Source organism: Peromyscus eremicus, chromosome X (assembly GCF_949786415.1).
Source record: "Peromyscus eremicus chromosome X, PerEre_H2_v1, whole genome shotgun sequence".
Taxonomy (NCBI): Eukaryota; Metazoa; Chordata; class Mammalia; order Rodentia; family Cricetidae; genus Peromyscus; species Peromyscus eremicus.
This window is the reverse complement of record NC_081439.1, coordinates 32,615,473-32,630,662: the sequence shown is the minus strand read 5'-3', so window position 1 is coordinate 32,630,662 and position 15,190 is coordinate 32,615,473. Positions and strand designations below refer to the sequence as shown.

General features: G+C 36.8%; 1 long non-coding RNA gene across 1 annotated transcript; it reads right to left on the bottom strand.

Annotated features, from left to right (window-relative positions):
* Positions 1–556: 556 nt before the first annotated feature.
* On the bottom strand, positions 557–15,023 carry LOC131899855 (uncharacterized). Its single transcript, XR_009376134.1, has 3 exons — positions 14,910–15,023; positions 13,844–14,014; positions 557–819 (listed from the first exon to the last, which is right to left on the bottom strand). It is a non-coding gene; the product is annotated as an uncharacterized LOC131899855 (long non-coding RNA).
* Positions 15,024–15,190: the final 167 nt, after the last annotated feature.

The window sequence follows — 15,190 nt, the reverse complement described above, 5'->3', positions numbered from 1 at the left end:
TGTTTGTCAGCTTAGTGGTGTTATTATAGTCCATGTGGAATCGTCATTGTGGGGCCCTATCATCCTTTTGGAGACTTCAAAGGTTGCTGTTAGGCACGGTCATGATTCATTCCAGAAAACTTAAACATTTTAAATGTCATATGCAGCAGATCTTGAAGAGATTAAAGGATCAATATTTGTTAGTGTGTCCAGAGTACAAAAACTTAATTCCTAGTTATCTGATAGAGACTCGAACCTGAAATCATGTACAGGAAGCTAGATGTAGCCTTTTTCTAGAATTGGTATTCTATATGAATATTAATACCATGACAAAAAATTTAAAATGTCTATGTATATATATATTAATCTTATAAGTTTGGGGATAATATTTATACTTTAAAAAAAGCTCCAAAGTGTTAAAATAATATCAAAGGATTATGAGATTAGTGGAAATAAAATAATCCCTAATTTTCTGTTTTTCTTCTATCTCATATCAGGTGGCTCTTTTGACATGAGACAGAGATTTTGGATTTTATTTTAACAAGCATGCTTTGGTTTAGAGAAGGAGAGAGCCACATTCCAACTTCAAATCCAGCTTTAATATTTAATTGGACTGGGACTACAAAAAGACCATTTGCATTATATGTCTGTAGAGAACAGCAGAAACAAACATTTGGGAAGATTTATGAAATTTTGTCATGTTGGAGATGTGATATGCTAAGAGGCCAATTTACTCTTTTTCTTGGGACATTTTTTTTTGCTGGATGATTTGTCCCATTTCTTCAGATGTCTCATTTGTCCAAGGGTCTTCAGATTCCTTAGCTGGATGCCTTCATTCTCCTGAAAAACAACATGTCAATAACAAGGGTTTGAAAGGGGATTTTTCCATTACTTGGCAACAAACCAAGGAAATGTCCTACTTGTTCTTTATACAACCAAACTCCACTAAATGCAGGAAGTATCCCAAAGGGTACTCAAAGGAATGAAATCTGGAAGATGGGTGTGTTTCATTTTGTAGAATTTGGAAAACTGAAATACATACATCATACCATTGATATCTATTCAGGATTTTAATGGGTGACTGCTATGAGTTCTGAAAAGGCTGATTCTGTAATCACACATTTGCTAGAAGTTATGGCCATCATGGGTATATCTGTACAAATTAAGACCAACAATGCTCCAGCATATGTCTCTGGTAAAATGAAACAGGTTTTTTTTTTTTTGCCTGTGAGAGGCTCCCCAAGGTGTTTCCTGATAGCAAAGGGTTACCTTGTCTGTACCTTGTTGATCTACATTCATTAGTCCAATGCCTGCCTTTACCACATCTTCTGCATAATCCAGAAAAGAGGGGCCTTCTGATCCGATTATTTCTAGATAAAAAATTGCTTCTAGTCATGCCCTGTTTGCAGTCCCTTTTTAGGCGACCTTGTTTACCACAATCGAAACATTTGACATTTTGATTTTTCTTCAAACCCCTGGAAATTACCTCTCCTATCCAAGCATCATCATGGTTATGAGATTCAATATTGATGGTATCTCAGATCCATTCCTCCAAGGGTGCTGATCTTGCCTTTAATGGCCCAATTACCCTTTACATTGTGCATTAGCATTTTTAAAAGCCAGATATTCAACTATTATTTGTCTCTCTTCCAAATTTGGAATCATTTTATTACTGCTGAAGTCAATCTTTGTAAGAAATCAGTGAAGGTTTCTTTTGGGCTCTGTTTAACTTTAATAAATGACTCAATTTTCTTTCCCACTTCTTTAGTTCTGTCTCAAGCATTCAAGACTGCTGTGGGGCATAAAGCCAGGGTGTGGTCATCATATAGAGATTACCTTTTTATGTTAGCATGATATCCTTCTTCAGGAAAGTTGGTTGTGGGAGATTTCTAAACCTCTAGCCCTACTTTATTGTTCAATGGTCTTAACTTCATTTTTCTACCAGGTCCTCCATTACAATTGATGACCAGGCTCCAAGACTGCTGTAACCAAATCTCTCCAGTCTTGAGGAATAATTCTATTATAATTTGACCACCAGTTTAACATCTGCTTCACAAAAGGTGAATGCATGCCATATGAGACTATCACTTCCTTGAATTTCCTCAATTCTAACATTTGCAGAGGAGTCTGTTCCGCTCTTACACAGTCTGGGAATATATATCATTTGGCAGTCTCTGTAAGGTCATTGGATAAATTAAGGTTGGCTGTTTGAAAGCCTTAGGTTGTTTCTCTGTAACCTTATAATGCAATGCTATGATTGGTTCTGCTTTAAATTCCTCTGTCTGGCTCTGAATATTTATATGATCTGTTTAACAAGTTTTTCTAAAACTTTTATCTTAGCACTCATATTGACCAACTTTTTTAATGACAAGACAAAAAGATCAAACAAATATTTATAATTGATATTACATAAATTCCATCTACATTAATTATTCTCTAATTTAATTGCTCCATTTTCAAACCATCTAGTGTATTATCAAATGGAGACCTAACTCCCTCCATTGTAATAATATTTCCTAGTTCTTAATGTGGAAAAAAGTCTCTCTGTGTGTCTTTGTTTAAAGCTAATTCTCCCCTTTAAGAAATCTCAATTGACTCACCAACTCTGCTGACAATGATAATTCAGACGATGGTGAAGTGAGGCAGTTATCTAGTGTGGCATCAGCCCGAGGAGGGGGTCCAGAGAAAACTACAACCCACTGGGACAGGGAAGAAGCCAAAGAGCCAGCTGTCTACACAGGGGAATGTGCAAAAGCAGCTAATTCCTGCTAACTCCAGCTAACTCCTTAGCTGGTGGGGTAGTGACTACAGCTACATTTAGCTCTGGCCTGAGCCAGTGGCTGAAAAGCCACAGGCAAGTGGCTTTTTCATGAATTCATGCCCCACATTGGGTGCCAGATGTAGCATGAATCCTAATTGGGGTTAATAAAAACCCAGAGCCAGATGTTGGGGTAAATGCTGAAAGATCAGAGAGACAAAGGATCAAGCCACAGCCATCTCTCATCTTACCAACTCTCCAGAGGAAAGGAGTGAGCACCTATCTCCTCCTGCCATGAATTCCTTTTCTCCACCCAGCCATATCACTTCCTGTCTCAACCTCCCTAGTGCTAGGATTCAAGACATGTGCCTCCCAAGTACTGGGAGCAAAGGCATGAGATCTCAAGTGCTGGGATTAAAGTTGTGTGCTACCACTGCCTGGCCTCTATGGCTAACTAGTGACTGGCTTTTCCCTCTGATCTTCAGACAAGCTTTATTTGTTAGAGCATACACAAAATATCACCACAAGGTATCATTTCATTTCCTTATAAATTACATATTTTATTTCACATATTTTGTTATAGCAGCATAAATAAAACAATCAGAACAGTGCTCTTGGTTGCTGCTTAATGGTACCTAAGTCATTTACTTTCTTGAAATTTGTATTTGCTCACCTGGTTAATGGATAATTTTGATGTATAACTTAGTGGGAAACTGTGAGAAGTATATTGGAGTAACAATTTATAGTTGAAACACTATAAAAGTTTATACTCAGTAAATCCCAGATGGATAAAAATGACTTTATAATTTCTGTGATAAGTAAGATTTACTAGATATCTGTTATTTGTGTTCTTCCATTAGAGAAATGTGCTTAATTTTTATACTGCTATTGGTCATATTTATCTTGCATGCATATGATATATTAGAGCTGAAGGTTTTATGTTAAAGGGTCATGTTTGGGGTCATAGACCAAAAATATATAATCTCTAAATTTCTAATTGCACAATCATGAATGTTGAAACACATAAACTTTAAAATCCTGAAAATAGCAATACTGAATAATTAAGAGTTCAATATTAAAATCCTGAAATTTGTACTTCTAAAAGCTACAATTTCACTTTGAAGATAGAGGAGTGCTACGTAAGACTAGATGTTGAGTTCTATGAAATGAATTAATGTGACCACAATATCTGTCATTTAGAGAATGTGACCATATTTTTAGTGTATGAACCTAAAATAGTAAGGTAGTCATTACTATTCAAGATTTCAGTTCCATAATGAAGCCTAATACATTTTAGGCTAAAGAAAAATATGAAAAGATATGAAACATAGTGATCACTTACAGTTACCTATAATCTATCCCCTCAATATAGGTGTGTTTTTAGGGCTGACCATTTAGTATTGGATGAACAACTGTGTTCTCTTCTCTGGGAATGACTATGTCTCCTGTTTCAACATTCCTTAGTTGCCTATAGATTTTTTCTTTATAGGATTGAGGCCTATCTATTGTTGTTGTCATTGTTCAGTCACATTTAGGCAGCCATGTTGGTAAGGCTTTATGGGTGTAGCTCTGATATTACTAGGAGACACAATCTCACAGCAAACTCCCTGATGCTCTGTCTCTTGTAATCTTTCAACCTGTTGTAACAACTTGGCCCTTATAGAATTCGATATTACTGTAGTTTTAAAACTGGGTACCTACAATTACCAGTTACAGTGATATGCAAATCTATATTTAATTTTTCACCTTATGAATATGGATTATGTGCTTATAACTTTTATACTAAGTGATAATCACTGATATGCCTGAATGTTTATTCTTGAAAAAGATTAAACAAAACAAAAAAACCCAGATATGTTTGTTGGCTGCTAATACCTATATCTGTGCCCAGAGAAATACTGGCTTGTTTTTATTTTGAGAATCTCAGGAGTGGAGTGTCTAATTTCAACATAGCTACATCAGTTTAAATGTGATTTGGTATAATTTAAACCACCCACAGAGTTTCACTTTGAAAACAAAAACGTGTGGCACTCTTTCAAAGTTTCACCCATGGTCATTGCTTGTGCTTTGGATTTGTGCGAACTCAATTATGAAGTAGCTTTCAAAAACACTTAGGCCTTTGAATGCCCTTAATTTTCAAGACAAAAGTGTACAATTTACTAAATAATAAAATCATTTCTACTTTTATTTTAAAAAAAGTTACACATGATGGTTTTAAAAGAAATAACACTTCTCTCTATATATTTAACTTTTCCTTGAGACATACCATCTCTCCTAATCTTGGGATTCTTTTCTATGAATTTAGCAACTTGTGGGGAACAGGGCCGTGTCTTTCTCTCTCTCTTTTTTCTTTTTCTTTCTTTCTTCCTTTCTTTCTTTCTTTCTTTCTTTCTTTCTTTCTTTCTTTCTTTCTTTCTTTCTTTCTTTCTTTCTTTCTTTCTACTTTTTGAGTTTTTTGAGTCAGGAATTCAGCCAGGGCTTGGCTGGTTCAGAATTCTTATCCATGAGTTGTTGACTGAAATCATTACTCAGTGATTGTCAACTAGTAGTTAATCTGGTTTGAAAAGTTCACTGAAAGTACTCTCATGCCTAGCACCTCAGCAGGCCTGAGTGTAAACCCCACATTGGTTGGATCATTTTCCCTTCTTTTCCTCAACGTATCTCCCAATGTTTTCTTCACCATGGTCATCACATATATTCTATGGCTAGTTCAGTGCCTCTAGAGACCAAGGTGGAAGCTTCTAAGTATTAAAAAAAATGTTAGGATCGATACTAGAAGAATGTCACTTCCATCCTTTTAATTATTTGTGAAAACTGTCAGGTTTGCTCAGAGACAGGAAATGAGAAAGCAGTTGCCATCTCTTGGTGAAAGGAGCATAAACTAATTTTCACCTGTGTTTAATTCATTGCAGTTGAAAAGGTTGGAACTTCAAAGAGTTGTTTCTGTTAAGCTTAGGTGTATAATATGAAGAATCAATGTGAGCATAATCAAAGGGAAGCTCACAGGAAGTTCAGCTGTCCCAGCTATGAACCATATCATGCCTTGGAACATAGGGTTTAAGGCCTACCAGTATACTAAGATTTAAACCCTTGTACACTTTTCATCCTAACTGTGGGTATTTGAACAAGTTGTATAATCTTTTCCTGTCTGAATTTTTTATTTGGAAAATGGAATGCCAGTGTTTGTTAAATAGGGTTGAGAGGCTTTTTATTGCACACGAGAAGCAGCACATTAAAAGAATTGAAGAATCATACCTGGAACATGGTTAATGTTCTGGGAAAACAACAGTTCAGCACTGGTATACAATTCATTTTTTTTTCCTTGCTGCTGAGGGAATATTCACGGGGGAACATGGAGTATAACCTTGCTCAATTGCCTTATAAAAATGTTAATAAAGATCTCCTGACAAACTAATAGTGTTTACAAGGAAAAGGACTCATATTTATAGATTGTTTGACAGGGTGTCTCTAGGATCATGTATGGTAAACTCAATTATTGTATATGACTATATGAAACATGACTCCCTGGAAAATGTTATGCAAGATTTATACCCATCTGGTTGCAAATACAGACAGTCCTTGACCTCTGAAGTGACAGCATATCTGACTTGAAGTACTCATCTTGTACTGCAGGCCAAAGAATATTGTTTAATATAGGATCATAGGGCCCATGCATCCTTTTTATAATATTCTGAACCCCTCCTGGCTTCATCTATGTCTCTTGAGTCCCTGTACCCTTGAAATTATTAGCAAAGCATATTAATGGGTAGCATCTATAAATCATGTGTATCTGGTTTGGCTATCTTATCCTTTGCATTGTCATAATCAATAGATGCTAACTAAAACAGATTCTAAGATAATGAGCATTTTTAATCTCTGGGTTTTCTCCCACAGGAAAATGAGGAAAAGTGGCTTTAAATGTTTTCTGGCTTTCCTAATTTTAAATTTTAAATTATGAGGGCATGTTATACCATTCTTTTATGGGTAGCTATAGTATCATGGAACACAACTTTATTATATTGCTGATGTGCTTGAGTTTTTTCTTAAACTAGTTACTATACTTCAAAATGTTGTAAAAAGAACAGTTGGGATATTAAGGGAACTGTTTCTACAGTTTTCTGAGTCATATAATTGTTTATTATGTTAGCCAAAAAAAAAATGAAACAAGGCCTTGATTTAAGATATATGCAAGTTGAGTTCCCATGTATTCTGGGCTGTGAATAAGTCCAAATGGTTTTAACTCTAAATACAAGTTCCTCTTTTGGTTTTGAAATTTGCATTCACGTTTGCATATGGGTATGCCAGAGGTCTGAAACTCTCTGCTATTCAAACAAAGATGTACTGATTAAATCCAGCCCAGGGAAAAAAATCTCCAGCTGCTCTAGATATGTAATTTATGATGCCTTTGAATCCATTTACAAAAATATCATGTGAGGAGGCTGGGAACCCATAGAGGTCACCTGCCTTTTTTCTTATCCTCTGCCAATAGCCTTGAACTATTGAATACCAAGGCCCCCTGCAGAAGATACCTAAGAGGTCTCTGCTTAACTCTGTGAGCTTCCTTGGTATTAGAAAAAGCAATTATGTAAGGAGAAAGTCTGAAATCCTTTCTTAGGGTAGAAAGGACCACAGGATGTGGGAATTTTAGCATGGATAGAATAGACACAATGACAATGTCACAAGGTACTACTTACTTGCAGAATATGATTGCACAAAGAAAACAAAGATTCACTGGGGATATATAAAGGCAAGAATCAATATTGTCAAGAACTTGAAAACAAAAATATCCAAGAAATATTGCTCTACTGAGACATACGTAATAAAGAATAATCTCTTACAGAAAGGTATTTTAGAGGTTTACCTTATTTGACCTGTCTGGTGACACTCAGATGGACTGGACAAAAAGCACTGTTTTGTTTTGGTTTGGTTCGGTTTTGGTTTTTTCTCCTGTATAACTGAGAAATCAAGTCTTGCAGAGATTTATAGACTTTGGCTCATATGGTATCAGGTGCCAGCCCAATTGAGGATCTTTGTATCCTTAAACCATGTCTACCATATAAAAGTCATTTGATATACAAATATGCTGAACAGTCAACAGAATTCAATTGCCACCAGTTGTATTGAAAAACAGTTGTAGGTGCTTTGAGGGATAAAGATGATAGAGATGCACTCTTTTTTAAACTTGAAGAGGGAAAAGCAGTTTTAATTCCTTTAACCTTAATTAAAGGCAGTGACTCCTTTTACCCAACTTTTACATACTATAAATTAGACATGCTGCGTATATGGATGTTGGAAAATGGAATACTTTCTACTCTATTTGCACAGGTGCCAAATCATCACAATAAGAATGATGCTTTTTCTTGTCTGAAAATGTGTGGAATTATGGTTTAGTTCACTGTTGCATTTAAACCACTTCTAGTCCAATATGACAAGTGGCTTCTCATTGGAATCTGGCATAACTATTTAGAGAAGAAGTTGGACTTGCTGCTAGTAGATATTATTATCACTGTATTAAAACTGGGTGCTTGAACTAAGAATGGCTTTGAAATGCAAGTTTGCCCTTCTTATGTAAATCAGGCCTGGGAGTGCTCATCTGTTTTTCCTCAGTACACACAAAGCTTCTCTGCAAGGTCCAAGGAGCATTCATAGTCACCAGCTGTCTTGGCAACAAGAATTCCTGTGGAAGCCAATATAATGTATTCCGGCTTTGTCTGGAATTTTTTTTATTTTTTTGCTTTTTGTTTTTTTTTAGTAGGAAAACAAAGCTAAACATAGAGATGGCCAATTAAGCTAATAGGACAGGGAAATTGATATGAAATATCCTTGAATATAATGAAATAATGTTTGATCTATATCTAGTTTTATGAATTAGAAACATATAATGAGATTTAAATTTTTACTATATAATAATATTTGGTTAATTTTTTCTGCTACAGTAAGATTGAAATAGTAAAAAAGAAACTGTACAGCATATTCTTACACACAATAATATATGGAGAGAGCATTAATAAAAATAGGGCTTAGAAATATATAAAATAAAACCAAATAATACTAACATACATAAAGCTTATTTTTTTCTCTCATGTGAAGTAGCATGAACATGGCAGTCCACGTATGGTATGTCAATTTTGTCATTATTTTTGGCACCTTAATTTTTGACTTTAATCTGTCAAAGATACCTGTGGCAACTTTGATCTTTACAACCCTGATTTTAGCAGCTAGAAAAGGAAAGATCTGATACCACACAAATCAGACCTCTTTAAAGACTTCCAAGAAGCCCCATCTATTGGCTACCACTGGGAGTTGTGGACTCTCACTTTCATTCTCTCTTCCTGCTTCTTCACTAGCCTTTCTATCGTTTTCTTATGAATTACTACCATATATAATTCAGTATTTCTGTTGTTAGTGAGAATGGGCATAGACAAATAGCAATCTCAGCTACAGATATTTACTTAATCAATATTCTAAGTATTATAAACATTCTGCTAAATATTAGTGAATTAGCTGTTTGAAATTAAGAAAAATATAAGTGTATGAAGGCTTCATATTGACTCTATTAGGATTAACTTTGGGTGTTCACCATACATCTTGTGGAGGGAATTCTCATTAACTTTGATTTTTCCCTATCAAGATGGTCACATTTTGTCATGACTACATTTAGAGACTTTTACCTGAGTCCTGTGGCAGTTGTGTCCTATAAAGTGATTTTCTTTGTAGTTTTAAAATTATTCCTTATTTAAGTTAGCATTTATATTAACAGGGTTTACTCTGGAGTTTTTGCACACATGCCTTTATACTTTGATCTTTCTCATCCCCATCCCATACTCCCTTCTCCCACTCCCCTCGCCTCTCTGGAGCTGTTCATCCCCCAAACAGTTCCCATGCTTTCATGTCACACATATTCCATTGCTCTCTTTTTTACTCCATCCCTAATGCCTTTCAGATACCTTTATTTATTGATTGTCTCTTCACTATAGTGATTTTATTTTATTTATTTTAATTTTTTTTATTTTGCAATACAATTCAGTTCTACATATCAGCCACAGATTCCCTTGTTCTCCCCCCTCCAGCCCCCCTCACCTTCCCCCCCAGCCCACTCCCCATTCCCACCTCCTCCAGGGCAAAGCCTCCCCTGCGAACTGAGATCAATCTGGTAGACTCAGTCCAGGCAGGTCCAGTCCCCTCCTCCCAGGCCGAGCCAAGTGACCCTGCATAGTGAGACAGGGTTTCTCTGTGTAGCTTTGCGCCTTTCCTGGAACTTACTTGGTAGCCCATGCTGGCCTTGAACTCGCAGAGTTCCTCCTGGCTCTGCCTCCCGAGTGCTGGGATTAAAGGCATGCGCCACCACTGCCCAGCCTAGTGATTGTTTTATATTGCTTTGTAGGTACTTTTTAATTTCATGTGATCTCGTTGCTTTTTTTTTAAATTTGGGGGATTATTTCCAGTGCTTTTGCAGTCTTTTTCAGAAAGTTTTCTTCTAGAAGTTTCAAGGTTTCAAGTCTTTGATTTATTTTCTTCCCATTGATTTTTTTGTGCAAGATAAGAGTTAAGGGATCAAATTTTATTCTTATCAGGACATCATCATCACTATCTTTATTAGTTAGCATGAAATACCTGGGAAAAGCAAACCTCACTTGAGCAATTACCTCCATATGTTGGCCTGTGGATATGTCTGTGGGACAGTTCATTTTTTATTTTTGTTTTGTGTTTTTGGTTGCTAATTGATTTGGGAAAGCGCAGCCCACAGTAGGTGGTACATTCCTGGGCAGGTAGGTCTAAGATGTATAAGGAAACTGAGCAAGCCAAGGGAAGCAAGCCAGTAAACATTGTTTCTCTCTGGTTTCTGCTTGATTTTTTTTTTTTTTTTCTGAGACGGGTTTGTCTGTGTAGTTTGGGTGCCTGTCCTGGATCTCACTCTGTAGACTAGGCTGGTCTCGAACTCACAGAGATCTGCCTGGCTCTGCCTCCTGAGTGCTGGCATTAAAGGCATGCACCACCACTGCCCGGTTCTGCTTGAATTTTAATCATGACTTTTCCGTTACATGTAACTTAGACAAATAAAATAAACCCTTTCCTCCCCCACATTACTTTTGGTCAATATTTTAAAGCACTAACCAATATTTTAAATCACTAATATAAAGCAAATTAGGGTAGATGTCTAGTCTTTTCAAAACAATTCGCTGAAGAGACTCCTTTTTCCAATGTATGTTTTTTATACCTTTGTGAAAAATTAACTGATCATAGTTGTGTGGGCTTATTTCTGTGTTTTCTGTTCCATTCGTCTACTGTTTTGTTCTGGTACGATGATATTTTTGTTATTGTAGTTCTGTCATATAGTTTGGAAATTAGGTATTGTGATGTATTGCATTCTTCTTATTGCTTTGGCTGTTTGGGATGTTTTGTGTTTCCATATGAATTTTAGGGTTTTATTTTCTTGTCCTGTGAAGAATGTCATTGAGATTTTCATGGGAAATGTTGCTTTTTGTGATACAGTCATCTTCACAATGTTGATTCTGCCAATCCATTACCCTTGGGAGTTTTTCTATCTCCCTGTATCTTCTTGGGTGCCTGAAAGTTTTCATTGCAAAGTTCTTTCATTTCTTTAGTAATGTTTATTCCTATTTAATTTATTTATCATTTTGGAGGTATTGTGATTGGGGGTTTTGTCTTATTTGTTATTGGTACACAGAAGACTTACCAGTTTCTGTATGTTGATATTGCTTCCTACTACTTAGTTGAAAATATTTATTAGAACTAAAAGTTTTCGAGTGAAGTTAGTAGGGTCTTTTAAGTATAAGACTGTCATCTGCAAATAAGGAGACTTTGACGTCTTCCTTTCCTGTCCTGATCTCTATCATTTTTTTGACAACTAATTCTGTTAGGTTTGGCTTGTTCTCATTTTTTTATAGGACACTGAGTTGCATAATGAGGTTGTATAAGAGCTTTCTGGTTTTTTTTTATGTAAGTTCTCATAGCTATAAAATTTCCTCTTAGTGTTAGCTTAGCTATATTCTAGAGGTTTTGTGCTTTCATTTTCATAGGATTCTGGAAATTTATTTATTTTTTTATTTTCCTAGTTTCTTCAATGATTCACTAGTCATTCAAAAGTATACAGTTCAATCTCCAACTAGTTGTGTATTTCCTATAGGTTCTTTTGCTATTGATTTCAAGTTTTATTATCTTATGACCACATAATATCCAAGAAATAATTAATAATTTAGATCTTTTTGTATTAGTTAAGGCTTGTGACTTACAAACTGATTCATTTGAGGAAAGATTACAACTGAGAAAAATGAGTATTTTATTTCTGTTGGGTGTTCTGTAGGTCCATTTGATCTATGATATATTTCCACTTTGAAATATTTCTCTGTGTGTGTCTCTCTGTCTCTGTCTCTGTCTCTCTCTCCCTCAGGTATGCCCTCTCCCTTTGATGACTCCCAGGATGACTTCAAAATCATTATGCACCCATAAATCCTCTTGTTTACACTTCCCAAGTGTTAGTATTCCAGGCATATGCCACCATGTCAGTAGTCAATCAGCTTGAAGATTTTGTGATGTTGTTGTTTAAGTGTCAAGGATCTTTCAGACCTTTTGTCATTAGCAGTTGTCTCATGAAATTGAGAATAGCAGCATTTTGTAATTGGTATATCTTCTTGATAAACTTTCATTTATTTATATAGAGAGACTATATCTTCTAACTTGTTTTGCTTTGAAGTCTGTTTTATCAAATACTAGAAAATAGGTACACCAATTTGTCTATTTTTTTGAAACATAGAATCATATATTTTGTAAAAAGTTACACAAAAGTGTGTTCTACCTAGTTTATGTTTACTCTGAGTTTATCAGTAGTTTAATATATACATAAAAATTCATGTCTGCATAAACACACATATTTGCTGTCTTGGACTTGACAATCAGTGCCATCAAGCCTTCCATATACTTTGTTGCTTAAATTTTCTCTTAAGCATTTCCTTGTGCAAAGATTGATACTGAAGGGATTTGGAAAACAAATTTAAATGATTTTGTCATTTCAGATAGTAAATATGTAAAGATTTCTGCAAGACTCGGGGCAAATGCATAAAGATATCTTTCAGCCTGAGCTACAAGGAAGTCCTGTCTTAAAATATCCAAGGAAGAAGGAGAAGGAAGATAGAGAGCAGGAGGAGGAAGGAGAAGATAGGGAGAATGAGGAGGAGGAGCAGCATGGCAGCATGGGAGCAGGGAGGTCATACTTCAGTGTTTATTGTAGCATATCATTCCCAGGCACTGACAACTACCATATTAAGTGTAGACTGGCACAAGTCATTGACCACAATACTATCACCTTCTTTTTATTGGTAATTTCTTTGAATTTATTATTAACAAGCATTTCAATAGTACTTCTCACCCCCAGTCCCCATCAATCCCCATCTCTGCTGAGGATGATAAAGGACTTTGCAGTTGAGTTAGTATTTGTTTCTTCCCAAATGTGCATCAGTGTAGATGTAGATTGTACAAGAACCTACATGTATTTGAGCTCTTAATGACTGCCTGTACTTGGGTCAGCCACGTGAGCACTACTTAGGAATGTGGCAACCAACAAAAAATGAACATGAATAATAATTATTGTCCTAATAACAGCCAATTCTTATTGAGTGCTTACTGTGTGCCAGACCTGCACATTTTAAAATTGTTGTAAGAGCAGGAAAGCACCTAGCACAGAGGTACCATTGCTGCTTAGTTCTTGTAACTGCTGTGGTAGAAGCAGTCATTTTTTTTAATTAAGAAAAAATTTTCATTCATTTTACACACCAATCAAAGATCCCCCTCTTCCCTCCTCCTGCCCCCCCAGCCTCCCCCTCCCAAATCCCCCACCTGCCCCCCCCCACACACAAAAGGCAAGGCTTCCCATGAGGAGGCACATCCAGTAGAGGCAAGTCCAAGCCCTTCCCCCTGCCTCAAAACTGCACAAGGTGTGTCCCATCATAGGCCTGTTCATGCACCAGGGATGGATTCTGATCCTACCACCAGGGGGCTCCCCAAGCAGATCGTGCTACACAATCATCTCACCATGCAGAGGACTTAGTCCAGTTCCAGGCAGGCTCCACAGACATTGATCCAACTTACATGAGTTCCCATTAGTTTGATTTCGTTGTCTCTGCAAGTTTCCCCATCATGATTGTGATCCACTTGTTCATAGAATCCCTCTTCTCTTTCTTTGAGTGGACTCCTGGAGGTCTGCCTGGTATTTGGCTGTGGATCTCTGCATCTGCTTCCATCAGTCATTGGAGAAAAGCTCTGTGATGACAGTTATGGTATTCACCAGTCTGATCACTGGGGTAAGCCAGTTCAGTCCAGGCACCCTCTACACTATTTCTAGTAGTCCAAGCTGGGGTCATCCTTGGGGATTCCTGGCAACTTCCCTAGCACCAGGTTTCTCTCTATCCCCATGATATCTCCCTCTCTCATGGTATCTTTTTAATTGCTTTTGTACTCCATCCCTGTTCCAGCTTGACCATCCCATTCCCTTATGTTTTCATCCCCTATCCCCTACCCTCCATTGCCCACTCCTCATCTACAGTTTATTCATTGTGTATCTCATCTATTTCTCCTTCCCAAGGCAGTTCATGCATCCCTCTTTGGGTCTTCCTTATTAGCTAGCTTCTCCAGAGTTGTGGGTTGTTGTCTGATTATCCTTTGCTTTACATCTAGTATCCACTTATGAGTGGAACATACCATGTTTGTCCTTCTGAGTCTGGGTTACCTCACTCAGGATGATATTTTCTAGCTCCATCCATTTGCCTGCAAATTTCATGATATCATTGTTTTTTACTGCTGAGTAGTACTCCATTGTGTATACGTGCCATATTTTCTTAATCCATTCTTTAGTTGAGGGGCATCTAGGTTGTTTCCAGGTTCTGGCTATTATGAATATGAGGGTGGTACTTAAAAAGTACCCCACAGGTGAAAACAGATCAAGTGTTAGAGTAGCTCCTGTCTATGTGCAGGGCAGACTTGAACTTGGGGGATTTATCTTTCCTACTGTTTATACTCTTGCTGGTTCTCGAGTAGAAAATGTGTCTGATTTCTGCTAGGCTGTCTTCACTTTGGAAGCTTTCTTTCTTTGTTATATAAGGAGCCTTTGCTGGACACACTCAGTCTTTCAGTCTATGAGCAGGGCAGATTTATATACCTTGAGATGGCCAATGTTCTAGTTTGTCTCCAAATGTGAGAAGCAACCATACAACTGAGATTTGTACCGATGTAGGACCTGTCTTCATTAGTCACACTGCTGGAGAGATTCTTGGTATCCAGGAGACCTCTGGAACTTCAGTGACATCAGGTTCTATAGCTGTGACTAGCTGATTGGGCTTCCAGATGTTGACATACTTACTGAGCTCAGCATGAATGTTATTCAACTGCAAGGTTATTCTCAGTTCTATGACATTTACTTCTAGCAGTGAGGAAGTGAAG